This window comes from Pongo pygmaeus, chromosome 6, assembly GCF_028885625.2.
Source record: "Pongo pygmaeus isolate AG05252 chromosome 6, NHGRI_mPonPyg2-v2.0_pri, whole genome shotgun sequence".
Taxonomy (NCBI): Eukaryota; Metazoa; Chordata; class Mammalia; order Primates; family Hominidae; genus Pongo; species Pongo pygmaeus.
In genome coordinates, this window is record NC_072379.2 from 31,596,080 (window position 1) to 31,622,980 (window position 26,901).

General features: G+C 42.8%; 1 protein-coding gene across 3 annotated transcripts in view; it reads right to left on the bottom strand.

The window, feature by feature from the left end:
* The window catches only part of EGFR (epidermal growth factor receptor), a 196,734-nt gene that overhangs the window by 132,030 nt on the left and 37,803 nt on the right, over positions 1 to 26,901 (bottom strand). Inside the window, exon 1 of one of the 3 annotated variants that reach the window (XM_063667306.1) lies at positions 1,671 to 2,717. The exons of the other annotated variants lie outside the window; for them this stretch is intronic. The gene's annotated coding sequence lies outside the window, so the exon portion shown is untranslated. Of the gene's footprint in view, positions 1 to 1,670; positions 2,718 to 26,901 lie in introns of those variants that run through there. 3 annotated transcript variants of the gene reach the window in all.

A 26,901-nucleotide genomic window follows, 5' to 3' on the forward strand; every position in this document is an offset into this window, starting at 1 on the left:
GGCGTCTCAGGCTCTTGCTCACAGACACCACACTTTACCACCTAGCCTTTGTCGGGAGTCTGCAACACTCATTGCGAAGAAGAAAGCCAGGTCCAGTCTAAACAAGACTCCTTCATGGTAACAGTGTGAACAGTCCAGGAAAAGATGCAGTTACCCTACTCAGCACAGCCCCCTCCAACCGTCCACAGAATCGAGTATCTCAGTTAGGGTGTGTGGCCCTGGCCCAGACTGTACCAAACAATACGGTTCCTTCTGCTGCCAAAAGTCCATGATTGATAATTGCCCTGTTAATCATTTCCATTCTGATCTGCAAGGAACCCTGCCAAAAGTATGTTTCAAAATGCTTTCTGTTCAAATTAAATTGCTGTTGTTTTACATGAGGAAAAATACTACCTGGGAAAATGTTTGACAAAAATGGGGCAATTAAGTGCACTTTTGAAGCACTTAAAATCCAGGATTGAGCTTTCAATCTTTGATATGCACCATTTGCAGGGCATTTCTAAGTAGTATAGTGGCAAAAGGAAGCTTTAACATCCTGACTGGCACCCATACCTCCTGATAAATGGCCAGTGTCACTAGATCACCCCTGGGTCCTAGTTGTACAGGGAGGGCTATCCCACACCTGTCCCCACCACATCCACAACACAGTGAATAACACTTATTTTATTTTATTTTTAAATTTACATGAAGAGACAGTATATATTTATGGTATACAACATGATGTTTTGATATACGTATCCGTTGTGGAATGGCTACATCAAGCTAATTAATGACTGCATTACTGCACATACCTTTTTTTGGTGTGGTGAGAACACCTAAAATCTACTTTCTTAGCAATTTTCATGTGTTACAATACATTGTCACTAACTACAGTTACCATGATGTGCAATAGATCTCTTTAACTTATTCCTCCTATCTAACTGAGATTCTATGTCCTTTCACCAAATCTCCCCAAGCTCACACTTTCCCAGCCCCTGGTAACCACCATTCCACTCTCTGCTTCTCTGAATACAATTTTTTAGATTCCACGAAAGAGTGAGATCATGCAATGTTTTTCTTCTGGTGCCTGGCTTATTTACTTAACATAGTGTCCTCCAGGTTTGCAAACGACAGGATTTCCTTCCTTTTTTTTTTTTTTTAAGACTGAATAGTATTCCATTGTGTATGTATACCACAAGCAGTGACTGGCAGTTACTAAAAACAACACAAAAAGAAACAAAAGCTCCTGATTATTATAACTATTAAGTCTTGACATTGGCTATCATGTTTTCAACAAATGATGCCAGAGTCACTGAACATCACAGGCAAAAGAAGAGCCTTGACCTCAACTCTTGTGCAAAAACTAACTCAAAATGGGCCACAGATTTACATCTAAACACAAAACTATGAAACTTGTTGAAGATGACCTAAGAGAAAACCACAGGACATACTTTGGTGCAGACTTCTCAAACCTAACACAAAAAGTATGTCCATATAATAAAAAAATTAAAAATATATTAGACTTCAAAATTTAAAACTTTTATTCAGCAAAAGAGCCTGGTAAGAGGTTGGAAAGATAAGCTATGGACTGAGAGTAAATATTTGCAAACCACAGATCTTTCAAAAGGCGTCATATCAAGAATATAAGGAACGCTCAGAACATACAAATGCCCCTCTTGGCAACAGCCTACATGTGTTCAGCTCTGCTGCAGACACCGGGGGTGGCGGGACCCTGGATTTTCAGACTGGGCTTGTTTCCTTCCTTTCTGTCCTCAGGTCTTAAGGTTCCGTGGGAATGATGAGAGCTATGAAGCCAGCAGGCCCGGGGCCTAGCGTGGGGCACGTTCTTGGGTCCAAAACTTAAAGGGGCAGCAAAGGACTCTGTCTTCACGATAAACCGTGCAGTATTTTGAAAACAAGCAAACAAACAAAAATTGCCATAAAATCCATGCTGAACAAAATCTCAAAATGTAAATGCGGACAAGACCCAGTGAGTGCCTGTCTCAACCATCACTCCAATCCTGGCCCTGGAAGGAAAAAATTCAAAGAACACGTATTTGGGAGAAACAAAGTAAAATGTGCAATCCTAACACAGTCCATTTCTTTTTGTAAGTGCTTCTCACCACACCTTCAGCACGCACAGAGCAGGCCGCAGCTCCTGCATCTTTAGCAGCACGCCGACCCGCCCCTCTTCCCCGCTGCACAGGCCACCTACTCTGAGTGTGCATGCCTGGCTCTGGGCGGAGCACCTGCTCCAGCTCTGCAGGCCTCCCACACCCCGTGCCTGGCCTCTCCTCTTCTGACCTTTCCTTCTCCATCTCGAGTCCCCTGGTGGGAAGTTTTCCCGCCCCCGCCCAGCCTTAGCGGGGCTTTCCCTCCAGCCTCAGCCCGTGCCTTCCTCATTCCAGGGCCTCGCAGCTCGGGCCCCTCCTGGCTCCTGAAGGCTGTCCCTGCTGCCTGCCCAGCCCACGGGAGAGGAATGGACGAGAATTCCCTGAACTTACGTTCTCTTTTCCCTTCTGAAGCCAAACGGAATAGAAGCACCCGCCTGCTCCCTGGGGTGGGGAAAGAGGTCTGGAGGGCCCCGGGCACCTGGAGTCTCTACCCCAGACGCGTGCCTGGCCGGAGATAGGGGAGTGGGGGCTGCATGGGGAGTGGAGAACCTGAACCTTCTGTCTCAGCAACGCCACTCCACTGCTCCACGGAGAAAGTGGAGGCTCTGGGGACATGCACAGGATCCCCGGGCTGCCCAAACCATCTCAGGATGTCCCCTCTCTGTCCTCCAGAGCACAGCCACAGGCCGTGGAGTCACCACAGCGTCCACTCTCTCACCAAAGCGACTGGGCCCTGCACTTGGCATCTGCATGGGCAGTAACTCGACCCCACAGATGATCAGTGGTGGTGCCCGTGTGGCCCCCACACTGACAAGTGCACGTGGACATTTTCCTGCATGTGTGGAAGGACGCAGGTCATTCTGGGCAGCAGTTCCCCACGGGGCACCAGCCCAGAGGGAAGGAGGACGACGCACCGAGGCATCCCAGGGTTGGTGCAGCCAGCACACATGCTTTAGGAGTGACAAACACAAAGTGAAAAATAGTGTCTCTACTTGGCATGGTACCCTGGGGAGGGGGCTGGAGCCTTAAGATACGGCTGTGTGGAGGGGGCTTCCTGGCACCGCTCTGGGCTGTGGCGGTGGGGTGGGGGGTGTCCCAGGACAGTGCGGACGAGGGACGCGGGGCTCGAGGTGTGTGCGGGGCCCAGGGCCTATCCCATGGACAGGGTGGTCCTCATCCCCTCCCTGCCGCCTTGCTCCTTCTCCCCTCCCCACACGCCACACACCCAAATACCCCAGGACAGGAACACGGCACGGTGGACAGGAGCAAACCCTGCACAGTGCCCAGAAGGTCTGCAGGAGCTGCTTCTTCCCTTTGACTCGCATACGTTATTCTAAACTGTTCCTGGGCGTACTTTACCCCAAGAGAGCTAGCCACTGCCTCCCCATCCACACCCACGGCGTCACCGGTCCTTGCAGATAGCGTCTGCCTGGTGCAGCATTACATCCTTGCAAAGCTCTGCTCGCCAAACAAAGCCGCGCTGACGGCCTCCAATTCCTGCTCAGGGTTCAATGTCCAGCTCTTCGGAGCTGCCTCTGTTTAAAAGAAAAGACGGGCCTGCATCTGGAAACTACCTCTCCCTGGTTTCTTTTTTAAGAGCATTTAACCCATTTTTTCCCCAAGCACCAAAGAGTTTCTGCAGCCCCATAGAAGCCTCCCGCTCTTCCATGAGGGCCTGGAGTCCTTGCACCACCCGTTTCCTGGTTCTCTAGCAGTCTTGGTCTTTCGGTGCAAGCAGCTGCCCTACCCTGAGTTACCCTGGCTTAGTTCCACTTGGAAGTAAACATTTCTGTCATTTAATTATATCATAATCATGCTGGAAGGAATTAGACCAGCAAGTGTGAGGCAGGGTGTGCAAAAGGGCACACAACACACACACTTTTCACTGTCAGAGAAAAAAACGGAGGACACATTTTTACTTCCAATGTAAAATGACAAGATCAAGATCAGAAAATTTAGTGATGAAATTGTACTATGATTTATATTGTGCTGAATTTTATTCACTATTTCAGCCACACAGGAAGATAATTTCACAGCCTTAAGATGATATTTTTTGCTGAAATTTTATTTAATTATTATCAAGGAATTTTTCTGTGTGCTTGAGGCCCCGTGCTAGGCACACTGATGCCTCAGTTTAAAAATACCACACCCAGCAAAGAATATTAGTCAATAAAACTGCCATATTTTCTGCTAGGCTTACAAAGGATGAAGATCTGACCGAAATACCGTCTTTGGAATCTTTGGGGTCTAAATAATAATCTGTAATTGACCTCATCAAGACATTGAATGATTTACCAACTCATCCATTAGTACATGGTGTTCAATAGTTGTACTCATATATTGGGATCGACATGGATTTTTGTATGGCTTACATTCTGCCTTTGTATATCTTAGGACTGTAGTGAACTCAGTTTTCTAATGTCCAAGCAGAGGATGGCTTAGGTCCTTGGCTGCTAGTCAATTTCCCTCATTCCCTCACTGTTTTATTTAGCATATATTTATTGATAGCCTACATGACAACAGCTAATGATGGAGTGGCAGGCATTATGAAAATAGATAAGGGGGTGATCAGGGCTCTGATGGAAATTATGTTGTAGTATAATTCTGACATACAAAGAACTCTTCAGGAGTGAATGAACCATGTGCTCTACTAATGAAGTTCAAAGGGAAAGAAACTACAGTATTCCTCAGTGGGGGTGGGTGCCATGCACACTAAGTAGGTTTTATTTCAATGAGCATTGAAAATCACCTAGATGATAATAGGTGAAGGGGTGTGAGTATGTGTGTTTTGTTTGCTTGGCTACTTTTGGTTGGTGTGTACGTGTAAAAATAGGCCTATCAGATGATGGAATAAAAAGAGGAGTCCCTTTCTGGACACTAGTTGTGTTCCTAAGTCTAGGCCACGCAGTGTCCTAAAAATTGTAATCATTAAAGTTACTATGCCTAACAGTGCTTATCAGGATTTTTTTTTCCAACCAATGAAACTAGATTTTACTGGTGCCCTTGAGTCTTGATAATAAAACTCAAGGACATCAGTCTTGTATTTGCCTGCATTTCCCATTAGATTGAAGGAAGTTACAAGGCTCTCTTGGGTTTTAAGAATATTTGACATGCATTACCATTTCTGTTGATTTATTCATTTGTACTGAGAATCATATTTTAATTCAGAATTTCAGCAAGGTGTAGTGCTTGAAAAACTAATAAAACCCTCATGCAGCTTGGATTTAGTATTAATACATCTCAAGCTGGTACAACACTACTAACAGAATGTTATAATAAACCATACCAGTATCCCAAAAGAGATGCTTTAATACCAAATGTCTCATTTATAACAAATTACTAATGGACAATTGCTAGGCTGGACAAGTGAACAAGGACAATTAATTGAGGTAAACAGGCTTGGACATTTCCAGTTGAATGGAAATTTCCATGCGATGTGCTTGCTTGTCTCTTTGTAAAGAACTGTTGTGCAGAGTTCCACTATTGCACCCCCACCGCTTGAAAGCCAGCCCATCTAATTTAATGCTCTTTTTAGCTCAGCAAATTCTGATTTGGAGAGTTGATGTGCATGGATTTTTGTGCAATCCTATTTACAAATCAACTGAAAAAAAAATAAAGAGTTCCAATCCCAGAGTACACTGTGTAGCTCCGAGCGTGCCAGAGAAGGCAGCTGTGGTGCACTTGTGATGGCCTCTGAGGGCTCTGGGCGCTGTCCTCACTACGGTGGTAGGTTCCGCTGCCTGAGTGTATCCATTACAGGAACTCGAGCTTCAGGTGGCCCATTATAACCCAGCTCAAGAGGATGTGTCTCCAAGTTTCAGGAGGAACATAGCTGTGCATCAGCTGCAATGTTCCTGTGACCTAATCTAGGGGGAAATTCAGATTGGTAAATTTGTTCCAAAACACATTGTTGCATTGTTGTGGTAGTGGTTGCTAAGTCCATTCCCCAGTGAATATATTTTGAAATTAGATATAAACTATCTATATTATAAAAGCCCTAAAACAGGAAATTCTGTCGTGGTGGTCACAGCTCAATTAATAAAATGACCTCCATACAAAGAAGGGTTCAGAGAGAATGAAAAGTGGCCACCAGTGTGGAGGAAGCTGGAGGCCTTCACAGATAAGTGAGGCCCAAACTGTCCTAGGTAGTATCCTCTGGTTGGTGGAATTATTTGAAACATTTGTTTTTTTTTTTAGCTCCTGCTTCAACTTTAATTTGCTCTGCCCTTTAGAAGAATGCAGACTGCAACTGTGGCCCCTGCCCTGGCCCTGGCTGCCCAGTGATGGTCTGGGCTACCTACACACCCCTTTGGCCTTCTATTCAGTTACTTACAAATGCTCTTTAAAAGTCTTAAGAAGATGACAAAGTGATTTTACTGGTATTGTGAGTTATTTTAGTTGCTCTTATACTGATTTTCCACGAATGTGATTGTTTTAATAGTAACCTTTGCCAAAGATTTCTAAAATAGATTTCTAAAATACCATACAATCTCAAGGTTCAAATTCTGGATGAAAATAATGTTTTGTTGAAATGATCTTCCAAAGAGAACACTGTGCTTGGTAATTAGAATGACAGGTTAAACATTATTCTTCAACTACCATAAGGAAAAATAATCTTGTCTTTGCCACCTAATTGATTTGCTTACTAATTGATTTAAAATGTCCTTTCACTTTAATGAGTCTGTCTATTTACAGTGGTAGTTTATAAGGTTAAAGTATGCATTCCCAAATATTAGATATTCTTTAATCATGTCATATATCCAAGTTGAAAACAGTAGGTATTTGGGGAGCAAGCAAGACGATATTTAAAATAATTAGGTATTTTTAAAAAATTCATATTATTCTCAAAAATAATTCTGGAAAGACTTCGGTGGCCTTTCACATTGAATGAGAGAATATGATGTCACCACTTACACTTTCTGTTTCTGTTTTATGTACACAAACCAGGCCAGGGGGCCAGCTTTCTATTTTGTAAACCCACATTCTATTTTGATTACATTGTCATAACTTTCAGTTCTAACTGGAGAAAGCCAGAATTTAAATCTAGCCAGAGTATTAATGCTGCTCAACCAGGAGGGAAATGAAAGTGGGATCTCAGAGTGAACACGTGGTCCTTCCGAATTTCCTCCTGGACCTGGACAGGACTCATGGTCGAAACCGAGATCCTGAAACATTTTCACCATGACTCAGAGTGAGCAGGAAGGGTGGGGCTGGCCTCTTTGTTTTCTCACAAGGTTAATAGCGTGTACCTTAGAATGAGCCAGAGCGCAGCAGGGGTAACAGCACGTGGCTTAGCCTTCGCAAGGCAGATGTGGTGAATGAGCCGTTGAGACCGCCCCTGGCAACGTCAGGCTGTTTGCAGTACCCATGGGCCTCGTCCTCTCCAGACTAGGGGAAGGGTGTGTCTGAGATGCAATCTAAGAAATGATCATTCTTTAAATTCTAAAGGTGAAGAGATGTAAACAGCATTTTAATTATAATTTGCCTAAAATGTGTTTCTTGTAGAGGATAGGCATCCCTGTGCATATGCAAAGTCTTGGAAGAAAAATATATGTTGAGAAGGCTTGACTAAGGGACAGAACAAATAGCACACTGGTTTTCTGTTTTCCTTAACGCTGATAACGTCAGAAGAGCTGTGAATGTCTCTATGTAATTAACAGGGTGCAAAAGAACAGGAACGAGATTCAGGGGACTCCAGAAAGAACTTTAATTTCTGTTCCTTGGTTTCCTCATGGGACACATGGGACAAAGTATTAATAGCTGTAAATGCCCATAACAACTGAGATTTGATAGTAAATTCAAAATTAAGTTCACACTTGAACTTTATAAAAAATACACACTTCATTTCCCTATGGGCCATATACAAAATGTGAGCTGCAATCAAAGTCCTGGCCAGGGAGTTTCTGGTAACGTGTCTCTATTATGGGATGTACACAATAAGAACAGGATTGATCACTGCACCTGCAGAAGCCTTTCCAGCATGTGCCTCACCCACATACTGCCTGAAAGTCTTTCTGAGAATCATTCTATAGTCACAAAAAAAATCCCCTGGGAAGGTCCTACACTCATACCTATTTTACAGATTGAGGAAGTGGGTTGAGAGGCTTGATAACTTGTGCAAGGCAGCGTGGCTGGTAAGCAGGCAGTCTCAACAATTGCACTATGCTGTCTGCAATATCCAACTGCCCTTTCCTTGATCCGGCACATAGTTTGAATTCAGGGAAGTCTTTCAGTATTTAGAAAAATCACAGATGACTAAACGGTAAAATAGCAGAAACAATGAGTGAGAAGTTAGATATTTGCTTCATTCCAAGGGAAGAGAAACGACAAAGTAGTCAGGTAGTTAGCCAAAAGCTCAGCCTCCAAGAGCGGTCAGATATAGCAAAGCCTGAGAATTCCTTATCTGAAAGTAGTGAGATGTGAAAGGCTAACATGAGAAATTTCATCCTGATTATAAGGAAATTTTCCAGACAGTGAAGTGAATTGAACTGTAATCATGTACCTAAAAAGAAATCATGAAAGTCCTTTGTGTATGGCATTTTAGAAACTGACAAGCACACAGGGAAGAAGGCAGGTTCACTGACTCCAGACATCTTTCCATTTGCACTGTCTTTTTAAGGATTACTTTAAGGACCTCAAAAGGAGACAAAACAGCAGACTGTTAAAAGCAGCCATCAATATTTATCTAAACACAATGAAGCAACTGCTTGTGGTACGACAAGCAGTAATAAAATGATGGGACTACCACTGTTGGTCCTATTAGTGGAAACAGTTAATAGAAAAATGGGCCAACATGAAACTGTTGGTGCCTTTGTAAGGGAAAATCACCTCCCTAAAAAAGGGAACAGCATCAGCATCACCACTCATGAGAGCAATGGTTGACACTTCACATGCACCAGCAAACCTCATCCAGCCTGCAGCCCTCTGAGGAAAGCACTGCTGACAGCTCCATGGTGCCCACCAGAAAATGCAGGTGCAGGTGCAGCTGCTTCAGGAGCTTACTCAAGTCCCACAGCTGGTAAGTGGGACAGCCGGGATTTGCACCACATTCCTCTGACTCTGATGAACGTGCTTTTGTCCGTGATATAATGCCACAAATAGAGCTCTAAAATCCACCTTGAGTAGGCGGTATGCTCCAAAGTCTGTGCAGATTACAGACTAGTAATAGCTACAATTGCTAGTAATAGCTACAACGCTTAAACCGATGTTGCATACGTTTAAAATTAAGTTTGCATTTGAACTTGATAAAACGTGTGCATTTAACTTACTTCCCTGCAGGTCACATATGAAATGAGAGCTGGATTCCAAGGCCTGGCCAGGGAGTTTCTAGCATTACTGTGGCACACACTGGACGCTGCACTGACCACAGTGTGTGCGAAAGTATTTCAGGTCTCTCTACTCCATTTTCTCTGTGGTACTCTCTGACCCAATCCAAGAGAAAAATGTGCTGCAATATTGGCTGTCTTCTGTTGGTGTTGCTAAGTTACTGAATATTTTGCCTTGCCTTGCCCAGAAACTGTGTTAATTGTCTTTAAAGAGATAAGCTACATTCTGGAACATCTTTGTATATGCCCTAAATGTACTGAGTATTTTTGTAAAATAAATTTTGTTCTATTCTTTCTCTCTCAAATATAATTTGGAGAGAACCATGTGATTCTGTACTAATTTGAAACATAAATCTCTAACATATTATTAGTATATAAGCAGAAAAATATCTTTTTTAGAGTCCTTGGGAGCTGTGCGTGTGCATACACAGGCACACCCATGCATCCTGGTAAGACTGCCTAGAAAGGAAGAGACCCATGCTCTGAAAGGGATGATGACATTGAACAGAGAACATGATGGATCACAATTCTGCCAGTGAAGGCAGGGCAGGTGGAGAGGTGGGCTCTGGTCTGGTCCCTGTGTTTAATACAGTCAGGCCATCTGTTTTAGTCTTCTTTTCAAAAAACACATTTTTGAGAGAACTTAATTTATTTCTTGAAGGTTCTGAATAATGAAAAAAGAATAGGCAAAACACAATTTTATATAACAGAAGGCAAATTGAAACATATATTCAAAATGCTTGCTTCTTTTCTTTTGCCCCTAAAGTCTTCACGTGAAAATATACAAAGGCAATTTTGGAAATCAGCATATGTGTTCCTATCTTCTATGAGTTCTCTACCTCACGCAATTAATGGAATGGGAATGGGGGTGGAAGCCTTCCAGCTCTTGAACAGTAACACCAACCCTCTAAATTCCTTTCTACTTCTTCCTAACAGTGGTGGAAACTTGCTCAGTGTCAGGGCTGGGCTTTAGGGAGGTCCTGAGACAACGGAGCCACAGAAGGGCCAACGTTCCACCTCTGGGGCTGTCTCCACGTTGTTCCTCCTACTAGCGGCGTTTGGCACAGGCCTTACCTGCTCTGAGCCACTGAAACAGCCGGTGGTATGTGTATACCCATGTTGCCATGGAATAAAGCAAAACTTTACAAAGCTGGGATTAAATAAGATTCTCCTAGGATCTGTCGGCTTTATTAATTTCTTTTTCTTTGCTCCACTTCCTTTCCTTTTTCAAGACTGGTATAGGGGAAAGAGACAAATTTAACAGCTCAGCAATGGTTCTGTCTATGGATAGAAATAGCAAGAGACGAGGAAATCCAAGCTCTAGGATGTGTGATTTCTTCTTGCACATGTTTGCAAATTTGCTTCTACAATCAGCACTGGCTGCGAATTAAGACATAAACTGGGGGACTCAGGGCCGTTTGCAAATAATCGCATGCACACATCCCAGTCCTCTAATCTGTGACAGGAAACTGTTGGACTGGAGGACGGCAAAATCCTCCTCCAACTCCAGGTCTTGTCAATGTTTCACAGGCTGCTGCTGCTATTATGTACGTATGTTTGTATGTATCTATGCATTTATTTATATCCCAGAACTAAACAAAAATTAGATAAATAGTCCAACACATTGGTTCTTTTCCCACTGTAGTTGGGGCAATTCCTCTGAAAATGAATGACCTCACTATATTTTAGGCAGTGGAGGTTTGCTGAGGCATGAAAATTAGTGATTTTTCATGGATATTTAACAGAGAAGAAGTAAGCTGATGATACCAGGGGACTCAGAACTTATCCTGTCTAACCAGGAAGAAAGTGAAGTATTGTGTCCTGAAAAGCAGGGGAAACCCAGAGCTTTCGCTGCTCAGAAAAGATAGATAGCATATTCCCTTTGAGTTTTCTTAGATGTAGCCTGGGATAGGGGAGAAAACGTCACATTCAGAGAAAGGTGGGATACAGCATATAGCATTGTTCTCCTTTTTAAATTAATTAAAGCTTTTTTTCCTAGGTATATTTGTATTCATGTACTTTTCAAGTGTGATGCTCAAAAAATAATGCAACTTTTTACTAAATCTAAAGATACTTCAGGTAATTTCTCAGTTTTGTACATGATGTATTCCTGAAGGCTTTTCTGAAAGTAGACTCTCTAAAAATTAAGCAACAAGGTTGTGTGTATGTGTGTGTAAGCATGTATGATAAAGACAGAGAGACAGAGAATGATTAGTGGGTTATCACACTTCTATGACCAGTGGAGACAGCAGTTAGGTAACTATGGGGGTTCCCTGTAAGGATTCTGTCTTTAACACTAGAGTCTATGCAGGCACCTTCCTGAGTTCACTGCAACTACCAGCCCTACTGTGGGTGGTCTGCTATTTAAATGCCTGCTGACACTGTCAAAGGGACCTGAAGTTGGGAGGATGGAGAGGAGTGTGTCTTTGCCCATCACAGCATCATGACCTAGGAGGTCACCAATCCTGGAGAGGAGGACAAAAGCCAAGTTGGAGTCTGGTCTTGGGGGTAAAGTACTTGCTGGGTTCTGTGGCTCCCAGGACTGAGCAAGAACCAGGTCTGATGTGCTTGGTCACCAGGGCCTGTGAGGCCGCATGGTGGGGAGCTGGGATGCAGTAGAACAAGGGGTCTTTCTAAGCATGACCTTGTGCCCACTGTCCTTCTGCCTGAAACTGTTTATTATTAGCTCAGCAGACACTTGCTGGACATATCCCGTGTGCAGCAGTCACCACACGAGCTAAAAAGTATCCCCTTGCTGGAGGATCATCAACCACTCATTTTGCAGCTGAGGACAGGCTGTTTGCACTCAAGGGCCACCTCAATAAAATGTTCCTTTTTACATGAACAGCAGTTTCAGGAGAATGAATTGTCTTAATTATCTGAATTTTAGAAAAAAATTAACCATAGAGCATTTGCTAGGTTTATTTGCATTTAGTGAACTTCACTTAAAAATACTACAATAATGCTTCATACTCATCTCTGTAATCAGTCTGGTACTCAAAGCCTCAAACTGCTTTGTAAGAAGACTTGAGTCTCGTGACTTTTCTCTGAAGAAATGGTTGCAAAAAGAAGTGAACACTGTTCCCAAAGTGTCCCTGCAATTCAATAGTAAAGCAAGACCTCCTACTCCAAATACATGACCAGATGCCTTTTCCCTGTGCCCCCCAACTGCTCTGCCCACCACTTCACCCCTGTCCCTGACCGTTCTTTCTACACATTTCTAAAGTTAGTGTGGATGAGGCCTTTTTCTGTGAAAAGTCATAGGAGTTTGATAACCCACTAACCATGCATTCTCTCTCTCTCTCTTCTCTAAGGTTATTCCAAGTGTGTTCTTAGATGTGGACAGACTATTGCCTCCCGGTCACTGGAGCGTTCTCAATACTTCAGCCATCTGTGGATGATGGGAACAGTAGGAATTGAATTGTGCCAGTTGGTAACGGCTTCAGTAAGGGCTGCAGATAAGATACAGAACAGAAACGACCAGGAGCAGATCCTTATGGAGCCCCCGGCTAGTGATGAGGATCACTGTGCCCTGGACATGTAGACAAAAGCAATCTTCGCGTTGACCTTGTTCTGGGGCTCACTCTAAGCTATCTCTGAAGAAAGCCATTACCTAATCTGGAGCTGCTACTACCAGAAATAACCATAGTCAAGGAAAACTCTACATCCAAGTAAACTCAAGGTATCACGAAATAAGATTAAAAAGGAGTGTGGGGCTGCCACTGACATTTTAAAATCTCCTATTTGTATTCTCTATTTTCAGAAAACAATTTCAACATCAAGCATGAAGTTTATGATGAATATAGGAAATAGAAGGATGGTGAGGATTGAGGATTTTGTCTATGGGAAATTATTATTGTTCTGATATTTTAAAACAGAAGAGCCAAACCAAAACAACTATTCTTTTGACTAAAAAGGTGATAAGAGAGATTTTTAGTGTCCCCACCACACATGCACACACATGCACACACACAGGCACACACATACACACCTGTGCACACACATACATACATATGCACACATGTATACACATGTACACACATACACATATACACATACACACAGGCACACCTGTGCACACAGACACACATATACACACGTGCACACATGTACACACATACCCATATACATGCATACACACACATACACATGCACAGACACACATACACAGGAACACACACGTACACACGTACACACATACACGTATACACAGAGACACATGGACACACACAGGCGCACACGTGTACACACACACACATACACACACATACGTGCACACACAATGGCAACTATGGGTGGGTTGGATGTGTTAATTTCTTTGATTGTGGTAATGAGTATACAATGTACGTGCATATGAAATCATGTTTTACACCTTGAATATACACAATTTTTATTTGTCAATTAAATATTTTAAAATTTAAAAATATTTCCCCTCAGGAAAAAATTAATAAATAAAAGTAGCAGATTGGTTCCTTAGCAATGTGAATATACTTAACACTACTGAACTGTACACTTAAAAATGGTTACGATAGTAATTCTTTTGTGTGTTTTACCATAATTCAAAACTTAAATTTTTTAAAGTGAAAAAGCGGCAGCGATGGGGTTCTCACTTTAAGTTGCTCACCTCATTTAGCAGTAGGTAACTTGTTGGGGCTTTCCCAGTCATTCTGCGTGTCTATGCAGGCAACTATTTGCTTGAATGTCTGTTTTCCAACAGATGCCTTCCAATAAGTGGAAGACTCTGGAGTCATTTCCCCATGGGCTCCGGCTCTCCCTTCACACTGTGCTTCCGAATAGTCTTGAAAGCATTGCAAGAGACGACAGCACTTTCCTGCAGACACAACCACCTTGAGGGTTTCTTCTGACCTTTGCTCCTGAAATCCTTTGCTGACCTTTCTGACCTTTGCTCCTGCAGCTGTGCTCATGCAGGTGCAGCCCGATGGTTTTCTGAAACCACACCCTACCTCCCTCACCCTGACAGCAGTGCTGTAGGAGAGATGTCACTGCCCCACCAGGCAGGTGAGGAGCCGAGGATGCAGGACCGGCCTAGGTCACCTGGCCAGCCACTGCATGGTGGGGCTGAGGCATAAACCAACGGCAAGGACGCCTGTCTCCTTAGTGACCGGCTCAGCATCCAGTTCTGTAATTCCGTGTCTCTGTGGATGCATGGTTTACTTTTACGTTTTGCAATATCTATAAGAAATCATGGGTTTTTATGTAGCTGTATAATTGTCAAGCTTGAGAAATGCACACATCATAGTCTTTGTTCCCGTCTATCTCAGAGGAGGAGAAGCTAGGCAGCTGACCTCAGTGAGCAGCCAGAGGCTTGACCTGAGGAGCCTCTTGCTTACTTGTGAATCCACAGCACCCCTGGTGACAAAAGAGAATCTGTGTGAGCCCTACCCCACCCCAGCACGGTGGAAGGAATTCAGCTGACTTTCACAATAGCAACCTAAGAACCAAAGCTTTCGAACTGCCCTTTTTGTAACCAAGCAAACCAAACTTGACAGTGAAAAGAGATGCCTCTGTGATGTGCAAAAGATAATTTGTTACAGTGAGTTAGAAACTGATTTGCTTATAGAAATTTTGGTTTTATATTTGATTTACTTGTGTGCCGCAGGCTGACGGTAGCCCTGGCCTCCAGGAGGAATTCGAGGCTACAACCCAAGCTCCCTTGCCCTGTCGCCTCTGCTTGCACCAGCTCCAGGGGAACATTTCACATCAAATATTTCTTTGTATTTAAAAAAGGACTGTAAATATCTGAAAATAATAGGTGGCATGACAATACCTCATTAGTTATCAAATGCCACACTATTATGACCACGGTATTAATTTTTTAGTTTTCACTTACTGGATTTTTAAAAAATGTAGGCTGTAGTTTTCAGAAATGTCAACTGCCAGAACACCCCCTGCTAACAGGGAAAGAGGCTTTGCAAACGTGGGAGGAAAGGACGCAAGAGGGGAGTGCGGCCGTCCTGTGCAGGGGACTCTGTCACACACCACGAATGCCTCAGTCAGACACCTCCTCTGCATGGTACTTTCATCACGTAGTCACTGCAAGGAAAAACTGTGCTAGAAACAACATGCAACTTTTTGGAAAAGTTTATCTTTGTCAGGATACATAATAGGGCCAGGCTTCAGGAGGCCCTCTCCAGGGTTCTAAAGGAAGGCAAGAACGAAAGGAATGCAGCCGTAGAGAATAGTTTTGGAATGACAGAGGCCATATGACTCAGCTTCACTTGGCAAAAAAAAAAAAAAAAAAAAAAAAAATGCCACTTAGTCACTTACTATGTTGTCCCCTTCTCCTTGCCTTCAGCTCTGCCATGCATGTGAAAGCATGTTAGTGAAGAGGGAAAGTAAAATGGCCACTTTTCTCTGGGGAAACACAACCATGTCCCTAATTCCCCCAACACCTTCTGGGGACGCTTGATCTCATCGCTGGTTGAATTCACAGCCAGAGCTAACATGTTTACAATATGATTCACTGTGTCATGATCTCAAGACATTTCTTATTCCTTCTGCAACCAGAACCTTTTAATAAATACTCTTGAAAATGGGATACTGGCTGTCAGTTTTTAGTGACTTTCCAGCTCTTGTTTTATATTTTTAATCTTAAAACAAAACTGATCTTTTTAAGGACACAGATGTGTTAGTAGCCACCCAGATACTTCTAGTGAGTAAATTACTCTTCCAGAATAACAAATTAGAGGCTTTTGAAAGTGCATTAACCCTTTAGACTCACCCTGCGCAGCTCACTTGTGCAGGGAGTTCCCACACAGCGCATGAGTCACCAGCAAAGCTTACTCCTCGTCCACCCCTCTCCTCCCTAGGGAGTAATTTCCTTAGAACATCTCAGTGTTTATGCATTAAAGGCCCAGAATGCAGCAGGAATCTCCAGTAAGACTAAGAAATTCCAGAGTTGCACATCTGAGGAAGTGGGGAGGAATCTTCATCTGGCTCTCCCAGTATCGAGCGAGCAATCATCAAAAGAGTCACTTTTCAGATAACTCGAGTTGACTTCTGGAAGCTTCGAGAATGTTTTTTGAGATGCTTTTCAATACATGCCTCTAAAAAATTCACTATAGTGTGCCTTCTGATTTTATTATATTTGGTTTGTGGTATGGTGCCTGGGAGACCTCTTCCAGGAGGAAATGCAGAGACATGCCCATCTCTTGGGCTATTGGTATATGTGGCAGGTCATTTGCTAAAACAGAAATGATGAAGCCAGTAGGTTTGTGTCCACTTGCCATTCTTTTATTCCCTGACTTTTCCTTTGTTTTAGACTTTGAAATGGCAATTTCTAAAATTCAGAAGGCTAAGATCAATGAGAAAATCCATCCTTGTATTGTTAAGAAGCCTTTATCTTGTTATATAATGGTTTCACTATCTTTTCTTGGGGCTGTCATAATCCTTTGTGGAAATACAAGAGCTTCTGGTTTCTAATTAGGTTTAAACCATATCTAAATTAAGAGTAAATGGGCCCTGACTGAGAGTTTGAAGAACCAAAGAGAAAAAAGAAGCGCATAAATGTCAGTGGAATCACTTTACAATCTCTGTTTGGTTTGCATGAATGGGTGCTTGTGTGTGTATTTCAAAAGTGGGGAAAATGGACTCTGAAACAGTAAAGGATCCTTTCTGGATGTCTGGATACTAACATATTCTCCTTAACAAGGCAACACAAGCTGCTCTGAGAACAACAGCCAATTCTGGATAAGTGAAATTGCAATGAGTACTCCATTAAATTATTTTCCATGTGTGAATGGCAAAGCTTGCATAATTGGCTTCTAGTTGGGAAGAACATGACACAATTATTATGAATTAAAATTACATCTATTTGACAGTCAAACATGACCTGTGGATACTACATACAACCTATTTTTAAGCATTAATCTATAACTTTGCATATAAACTGCAGGTATTTTTTAATTAAAATTCTAGTATCAAGATCATAGTTTAAGGAAATGTATTATTTTGTATATAAAAAATTGAGGTTCTCTGAGGTTTAGAAGTTTTCTTTTAGTCCATGGAAGACTTAACGTGCTTTAAAAAAAATCTCCTATTGTGTTCAGGCTAATAAATCTACAAGACTTTATATAATTTTTTCTATTAGATTTTTACCACCTGAGGATTTCGTGTGGAGATGAGAAGCCAAGAAGAAACATACACAGTATCAAGTGAGTAATCCTAAGAATGACTGTACTCATTTCACTGGAATTTTTCATTTCAGAAGTGAGCAGCTGGCATTTGCCCTCCAGGACGGTCCTCAAGCTGTGGGGCGCACTGATGGTCTTCCTTTCATTTCTGCCTCCTTTCTGAACAGCATACCTTCATCTGCCACTCCATCCTTTTGCTCCACTCCTCTCGAGGCGCAGACCTAGTGTTGACACCAGTATTTACATCCATGCTCATGACGTCCTTTGTGTTAGTCTGGCTGATGCTGTGTGTTGTCTGTTGGATTCAAGATGGCCCCATCTCAGAAAACTGAGAAAAACTGCGTGTGCTGATGGTAAAATGCTTTGTGAGAACCTCATGGGAAGAGAACTTTTTCCATGAGTGCAAGTTTAGTATTCACTTAAAATACTATTTTTTGTTCATTATATTTCCTCCCGAACACCTGGTCTTTTAATCTTAAATACACACACTAACCCCTCCATAATTCTATCTCTGTCCAGAGAATTCTACATCGTTTCAATCACATCAGCACATGTGGTTCAATCTAAATTATGGACCAAAGTAAAATAAGAGCCTGAACCTAAATGACTTCACCAGGGAAGAGGATTCAAACGAGATCAAGGAGGAAACGCGGGGGAGAGAAAACTTGGCCAAAAGGCAGAAAAAGATGTGAGAGGAGGTGAAGGGAGCCAGTTTAATGAGGTCGGTCGTTCTTGCTTCCGGGCACATATTTCTTAATTTCTCTTATTTTCTGAAACTTGACCCCCATGTGTTCTTTCCATTTGACCCTCAGTCAAGAGAATGGAGATGCAATGTGAGGTCCTGGAGCAGGCAGACTTTGGAAGCTGACAACCCTGAGCTTGCCTTTGGGGTCTGTGAGTTTGTGGAGAAAGACTCTCCATCTCTGATCCTCTGGCGTTTCCTCTCCTGTAAAAAGGGAACCATGGTGCCTCTCTCGAAAGCCAATTTCAAACACTGAAATAAACCGATGGGCTTAGAGCACAGTGCCTGGCATGAGACGGGCATCCACCACATGGTAAGATTCATCTCGTATGAGCAGCAAGGGCTGCACAAACTTTGTATTAAAAGCACATTTACAAGTTCAGAGCATAGCAGCACATTTTAAGTAGCTTTTCAAAGATGCCATAAGTCCGTTTCTGATATTTTCAAAGAACTGGGGAGGGGAAAAAAGTCAACTGAGAATTCAGAACAGCCCCCAGGACCACCTTCACGTAAAATAGTGATGGGAACGTGCAGTAACACGGGACTCTTTGATCGCTTATCAGTTATGATCCAAAAGGCACAAATATAATGGAAGCAAGCACGATGGAGTTATATTCAGAAACCCATGCACACTTTTCCATGCAGATGAGCAGCAATGAAAGAGAAAACATGCTCACAGAAGCACTAAGGTATCAATGATCAGTAGTTAATTATTTTGCAAGATATTTCTAGGGCTGTGATCTTAATTAAAGGGTTAAGAAAGGGGTACATGGGGGTTGGGAGTCCTCCATGTCTCTACTGTTTAACCTTTCAGTGCTCACGTGTTACTCTAATTTTAATCTCTATGTCTCCAAAGCCAACACTCCTGCCTCCAACACAGTGGACTATGACACAAGAGAGTGTGCCGAAATTCCTGCCATGTCATTGAAGACTAATTTTAATTCAGAAATGAAGTTTCCTTCTCTAGAAAGTCTTGACAGCTGCTGGTGCTGAGATTGAGACCCACTTCCAGAACAGTTCCGCCGTCCTTCCCCATCTTTCTAGCCTTGGACATCTCTTGTTTCTAAAGGTAGACTTCTTACTCTTCACTTATCTCCTGGGGATCGAGTTCCTCTCCTGGTTAATTGGAGTTTTGGTTTCTGCTCCAGGGTCCCAAATTTCCCTGAAACTGACAGTAGAGTCCCATGGTCTTGCGCAGTTAAATGGCCCTCCCCACTCTGGTCTCCAGCGATGAGCGAACCTCAAGTGCTTGGTCCTTTGATGAACAGTCAGCCTAAGCTGCTCACCTCCAACAATGCTGCCCACTTAGCAGCTGAGCCTTTGCCGTGCTGAAACAGTCTTGTTTCTGGGTGCTGCAAAAATTAGGCCATCAAGTTATAAATTGCCTGGTAGGTTAAATAGATTAAGTCAGAGTCAGTCTACCTCTCCCATCTTTTAGCTAAGTTCCATTTGTCTTGGTTCCAAAAATTCACATATGGAAAATGAAGTTTCATGGAGATATGTGTTTACAGTCTCTCTCTCTCTCTCTCTCTCTCTCACACACACACACACACACACAACATCCCTGGAGACCGTCATCCGTGGGAGGGAAAACTTTGCCTTTCACACAGCAAATGTGGCTTATAAAATGCTCTTTTAATCAGAGCAAAGAAATGCATGCAGGGCAAGAGGTGTGAGACGAGGGGAGCTGAAAGAAAGCATACTCTCTGTCCCCTTTCCCTCTGTGTCTTAAAATTCACATTGACATGGGAGAATTGTACTGATACAGACACAAACTGGGATTATGTATATGGGGGCTAATTGGAAGCAGCTGACAACAGTGGGAAGAAAAGCTACCCACATTTGGACAATTGCTTTCCTTCTCGTGGGTGGGCCAGTTTGTGAAGGCCTGGAGCCTTCCCGGGGCTGGGACCTGAAAGCTGAATTGCAACACATATCTTACATAAAAGGCAGAATCCTCATCCACACAAGAGACCTACATGTCTATTACTAAGTGGCCAATTACATAAAAGGAATGAAATCCACTGAATTCCCCTTAAGTAGTTCCCACTGGGGCATGTGATTTGCCAATACAAATATTGCTGGTACAGATACAGTCATGAAGAGCAGGCGCATGGGCTGTGTTTGCACCTCATCTAAGCAGATGAGGAGCATCTCCCAACATGTGGTTCACTTTCTGTGGCGTCACTTTCAGACTGGTAGGTAGCAGAACATAAAGTGTAGTCAACTTGGCCATGTCCAAGTAACAATTAAAAATAATAATTTGTTGAGCTCCCACTCTGTGTTAACCAGAGCACGTCCATGATTTTTGATATTCACATGGTTACACAGTTGGAAACAGGCAGAGTTGGCATTTAGCCCTTGTCTCTTCAGGCCACACAGTATCCAGAGCCCCAAAACCTACTCATACCCTTTCACAGGGAACTGCATCGTTATACTGGGAGCAAGGCCAAATAGCTATCTACATGCTGGGTCTATCCAGAGCCAGTCTCCTGCCCAGAACCATCTATGGCTCCCAAAACACAAGATGAAAAGTCATTTCCTGAAGGGGAGGTAAAATAATGAGAAACTCACTTTGGCCATACTTAAGAAGGATACTGATTATATCTTGGGTTCATGAAATAGTCTGGATTCTACAAACAAAGACGGAAGGAAAAGACGCTAGGAAAAAATCAACTTAAGATGTTTGTTGTTTGTTTTGCCTCATTATACTTTCTTAGAATGTGAGACTTTGAAAAAAATCAGCATTATACTGTGAAATTCAAAAATTTACCACAAGAATCCAGTGATTTCACTTCTTGAACTAGATACTAAGGAAATAATCCAGAAGGGAAACATAATTATGTATAAAACTACTGAGGCACTACTAAAAACAAAAATGTCAGGAAACCACACAAATTCACCCAATAAGAACAGCTGAACAAACTAGAATATATTAATGAAATATAACCATATAATCTCACATGACAATTTGGCAGTTAAATGCATATAAAACTGTACACTCGGGAAAGGTCAGAAAATGTAGAGTGACAGAAATAAATTAGAGTTAAATTGTTCTTTTAGGGGCAGAGGGTGTCCCTGTGAGCCTTTCTCAGAATCGTCTGTAGGTTTTCCCCACGTGGCATAACACATATCAGCTCTGTGCCTGCTGGTGGCTGCCAGCAGAGGCCCAGTCCACACTGAGAGGACCTCTCTGCCTTCAGTTCTTCCGAGGTCCTGAAAGTTGGCACTGGCTCTCTGTGTCTCCAGCCCTACTTCCACCCAGCCCTCATCTGGGTCAGAACATGTCCAGTGTCTGCTCAGCACATCTCGGTGAGAATGACTGCTTTCTTATAAGGACGATGTAATGCATAAGAAATCCTGCAAGACTGATTGATTTTTCCTGCATTCATGCAAGTATTTATTCATTGAATATTTACGGAAGCCTACTATAGACTATTATTTTATATTATTAAAATATGGTATACATACAATAAAGCAGATTAAGAATAAACCCATTCGGTCAAAAGTTAAGTGGTTGCCACAGTTTGGGGAGGGCGGGAAGGAGGAGTGAGCAGGTGGGGAAGGAGGGGACCTGTAGGGCCAGGAGACGACTCTGCATGATACAGTAATGGTGAATGCATGTCATTATAGATTTGTCCAGACCTGAAGAACGTACACCACCAAGAGTGACCCCTAACGCAACCTGTGGGCTTTAGTGAATAATGTATCAGTACTGGCTCATTAATTGTAACAAATGTGCCATGCTAATGACAGATGTTAATAATAGGGGAAACCTGCAGGGACCATGAGAAAGAAACAGGGGCCGTGCGGGAACTCCCTGAAACTGCCACTCAATTTTTCTGTAAGCCTAAAACAGCTCAAAAAAGAAAGTTTATTAAGTAATAAAAGAGAAAGTTCTTTCATTCTTTATTTCAACTGTATCTAGCATTGAGGATGAATATCAGCTGGTGCCAAGGAGATAACAGAGACCTGAGATCTGCTTCCTGGTGTGTTTTTACTTGGAAATCTGAGTTGCACATTCTGCGGCTGGAAGTCTTGTTGCACAGAATTTTAGAGGTGACATTTAATCCTTTGTTCAGTGTAGTCTTTTGTGCTGGTGCTCACAGGAGGCCCACATTCACCCACAAGTGTGAAACCCCAACACCAGGTTCAACAGAAAAAGGATTACAATTCAGATTTTTCCCCATTTATTTCAGCCTTACCATCTCTGAGAAATTTATTATTTATTTATTTTTTTGCTAGAGCCATCCAGACACATATTTTTAGATCATTAAATGAACATTTACCAAGTTAAATTCTTAATTGAGAATTTTATTGCATAGCATCTTTTTAAAAAATTTTTAAGTTCAGGGGTACATGTGCAGGTATGTTAAACAGGTAAACTTGTGTCATGGTAGTTTGTTGTACAGATTATTTTGTCACCCTGGTACTAAGCCTAGTACCCCAATAGTTATTTTTTCTGCTCCTCTCCCTTCAATCCTCTACCTTCAAGTAGGCCCCAGTGTATCCTTGTGTTCTCATCATTTACCTCCCACTTATAAGTGAGAATATGTGGTATTTTGTTTTCTTTTCTTATTAGTTTGCTAAGGATAATGACCTGCAGTTCCATCCATGTCCCTGCAAAGGACATGATCTCGTTCTTTTTTATGGCTGCATAGTATTTCGTGATATATATGTACCACATTTTCTTTATGCAGTGTATCACTGACGGGCATTTAGGTTGATTCCATGTCTTTGCTATTGTGAATAGTGTATATGCAAGTTTTTGTTTGTTTGTTTGTTTTTTTTTTTTGAGACAGAGTCTCGCTCTGTCACCTAGGCTAAAGTGCAGTTGTGTGATCTCAGTTCACTACAAACTCCGCCTCCCGCATTCAAGCAATTCTCCTGCCTCAGCCTTCTGAGTAGCTGGGATTACAGGTGCCTGCCACCGCGCCTGGCTAATTTTTGTATTTTTAGTAGAGATGAGGTTTCACCATCTTGGCCAGGCTGGTCTTGAACTCCTGACCTCGTGATCCACCTGCCTTGGCCTCCCAAAGTACTGGGATTACAGGCGTGAGTCACTGTGCCCAGCCATGTGTTTTTATAATAGAATGATTTCTATTCCTTTGGGTATATATCCAGTAATGAGATTGGTGGGTCAAATAGTATTTTGAATAACATCTTAATTGAGATGTGATTTTAAATATACTACATTTAAGCAGCTCTTGATTTGGCTAATAACAAAAACTAACACTTTCTTTTGAAAGTAACTTTGATCAACCATTTAAAAAGAGCACATTGCTTTTGTGAGATGAACTTAGTGCTTCAGTGTCACAGATCTCACAGTCTAGTATTTCCCTGAAAACAGAGGCTATCTTCAGGCCTGAGAGGCCTCTGCCTCCGCTAACCTCGCTTAAATGTGAGAACAATACTACACGGATAATGAGCTGTCAGAATGTAGAGGACAGACCATGGGAACTTCAAAATTCCCCTCTCAATCCCATTTTATGTTAGAAAATCATGTACTGAGAATGTTAAGTTAAATTATGTGACCAAAATAAGGAAGGAGGCTGGTAAAATTGCATTTTGCACAAAAGTGTTGATTCAACATGAAGTCAAATAATACGTTCTAATGAAACCACACCTCTCACACACATATCCTTTCTCTCAAACTTCAGTGTTACTCTAGCCAAAAGTCTTAGGTTTCTTGAAGTGTTTGTGGAAGAGTAGATGGAGTTTTATTTAACCTTATCAAGAAATCCAAGCTGCAGACCCGCACATAAATAAAGTGACTTCTTTGAAGGGCTGGGTTTTGTTCACTTATGAGATGCTTAATTAAGAGGTGCTCAGTGTCAGGGAAGTCCACGTTTCTGGTGATTGCGGGTATGCATTGGAAAAGAGATTACTCACAACTGCCCGTCCCAACTTTGCTTAAGCAATTCCAGGGTGAGGCATTAGCAACTTTATAAAGAGCAAATTCCATTTTAGGATTGCTCTAGCTTTTATAAAATTCTTCTTAAAGTTGATCCAAAATTGGCCTCCCTGTAAGCTTCTGACCGTTTGTCTGAGTTCCATACTCTGGAGCCAGGAGGGTCAATCTACTTCCCTCCCTCCACGATAGCACCTTCAGTGCCAGAGGATGGCAGTCGCACCACCTATAAGTCTGTCTTCCGTGCTGCACATCCTTGTGCCTTCAACTGCTCTGCGGGGATTCTGACTCTGCTCTGTTGGCTGCACTCCACCTTATAAGCTGCAGCTCCCTGTGGGCACCTGAAATGTGCCCTGGGTTACATACTGCCCTGCACACACTGTCTGACCTGCACAGGGCATGGGCAGAGCATTACCTCCTGAATTTAGGACACTGTTCTTATTAATGTGCTCCAGCCTCCACACCACGCTGTTGTTGGCTCATGTGGAATTTGGATCCAATGAAAACACCCAGATCTTTTTCACACTTACGCAACTGGCGTTTTTCATTCCGTCAGTCACTCAACAAATATTGCCTTCAAGAAAATTATTTCCATACCAAAAGCTGAGAATTTTCCATGAGATGACTGAGAGACAAATAGACTAACAAAACACATGTACTTCTGACCTATGGTTGAACCTGAAATTATATTTTTCCACATATTTAAAAGCTAACTACATCATTTATCAGTTAGTGGTTAAAGGGCAAAGCCACCATGCAGAATTGTAACTATGTGAAATGGGAACCGCAGTTGGCAAATGAGTAAAATTCTATCATGTTCTAATCATATTTTCAAATGAGTTTGTTGAGAAGAGCAGAAACTATATTTCTGAGGAAAAAAATCAGACATAATACTATTTTGAAAATCAGTAGAAACAAAATCTTCAGTTTCTGTAAATTCTACAAATAGTATTGGCTAGCTGCTTTCCTGACTAGAACACATCAGACAGGTTCCTTCATGTTCCAGATGCCGGCCTACACATACACAGAGGCTCACTATCCATTTTACTTAAATTCCAGAAATACTGATGATTTTTCCATAGAGTTCTTAAACCACCAAAATTGCTGCAGAATCATAAGAGGCCTTTCATTCAATCTTCCCTCACCTATCTGGTTTTTCAGATTTTGAGGAGCATCTGCTGGGAGCCAAGGATGTTCACCTTTTGTACCCTCTCTTTAATTGGTGAAGTGTTGTGGAACAAATGAATCACAGAGCAAATGCACTCTCAGAGCTGGAAGAAACCAGATGGACCCGCCAACCCAATGCCTTATTACCCAGATGAAGAGACTGAGGCTCTGAGAAGTTGCCATCCATGCATTCAGGTATGTTGAGCACTGTGGTGAACACAGCAAGTGGAAGATGCTCAAGGAACTGACCTCAAGCAGGTGAACATCTCGAGAAGAGAAAGCAGAGGTGCACAAAGGAGTAATGACTCACACCCGAAGGAGTTCAAGATGAAGTCCAGGGTAGATGGCATTGATCCTGGTGTGTGTGTGTGTGTGTGTGTGTGTGTGTGTGTGTGCATGCGTGCATGAGGGGGACAGCTGCAGGGAAAGAGGACGAGACCTCGAGAGAGGAAGTTGGACAATCAGTGTGGATCAGTTCGTAGAAGGACTCACATCTCATACATTTTGAAGAAAACAATAACCTATGCTATTATGCATATGACATGTTATATACAACTGCAGAAAATGGTTCATAAATCTTGCCGGTGGGCTGAATGTGTTAATGCACAGTTGAAAATGGGTGCACTGAATGTGCACATGTTCAGTTTTGAACTTTAGATAGAGAAAGCCAAAGAAGACCACCTATAAGGCTGATAACATGACCAGATCTGCACGTTAGAACAGCGATACTCAACTCTAGCTACGCATTACCAACTGGAGAGCTTTAAAAAAATACCTGTAGGACCCCATCCCAGACCGATTGTAATAGAATTCTTGGACCAAGTGTTAAGATTTATTTTAAGGGTCCCGGGTGATTCTCAATGTGCAGCTGAGGTTGAGAACCACTGATTTAGAGATTCTTTCAGCATCACTATAGAGAGACTCTAAGATGAGCAGGGGGTGGGAGGGCAGTTAAAGCCCTTCTCATAGGGGCTGGTAAGGGCCGACCCATGTCAGTCATTATGGGGACCCAAAAGAGAGGTTGGATGAAGTCGGGGAAACCCCCTGTCAGGGAAATGAGGCAGTCCAGGACGGCTCCAGATGTGTGACTCAGGTGCCGCTGTGAACAGAAGGGCAGCTCCCCAGCGAAGGGCAGGAGGGTGCATCTCGCCATACGGAGCTTGGAGTGGTTCTAGGGCCTGCAAATGCAAACACGGGTGCGCAACGAGGCTGGGCTGCTGGTGAGTGCTCTGCCTCTGCAGGTCACGGGGACCTGTAGCCACAAACATGGGAAAGAGCATCTGAGGGAGATGGTTGAGCCCTGAGGGAGAAGCAGCCATGCCAGAAGGAAGCAGAGGCACAGCCACGCGAGTGGTGTGAACGGAGACATGGTGCTGCCTGCTGACTCGCAAGGGTTCCAGATCTTCCCGGCAGGTTTCACACATTCTGCACTCTCTGTGGGGCCATGGTTCAGAGAGAGTGTCTTGCTTTTGAACACAAAAGACACAGTCAGTGTTTAATGAACATTCTG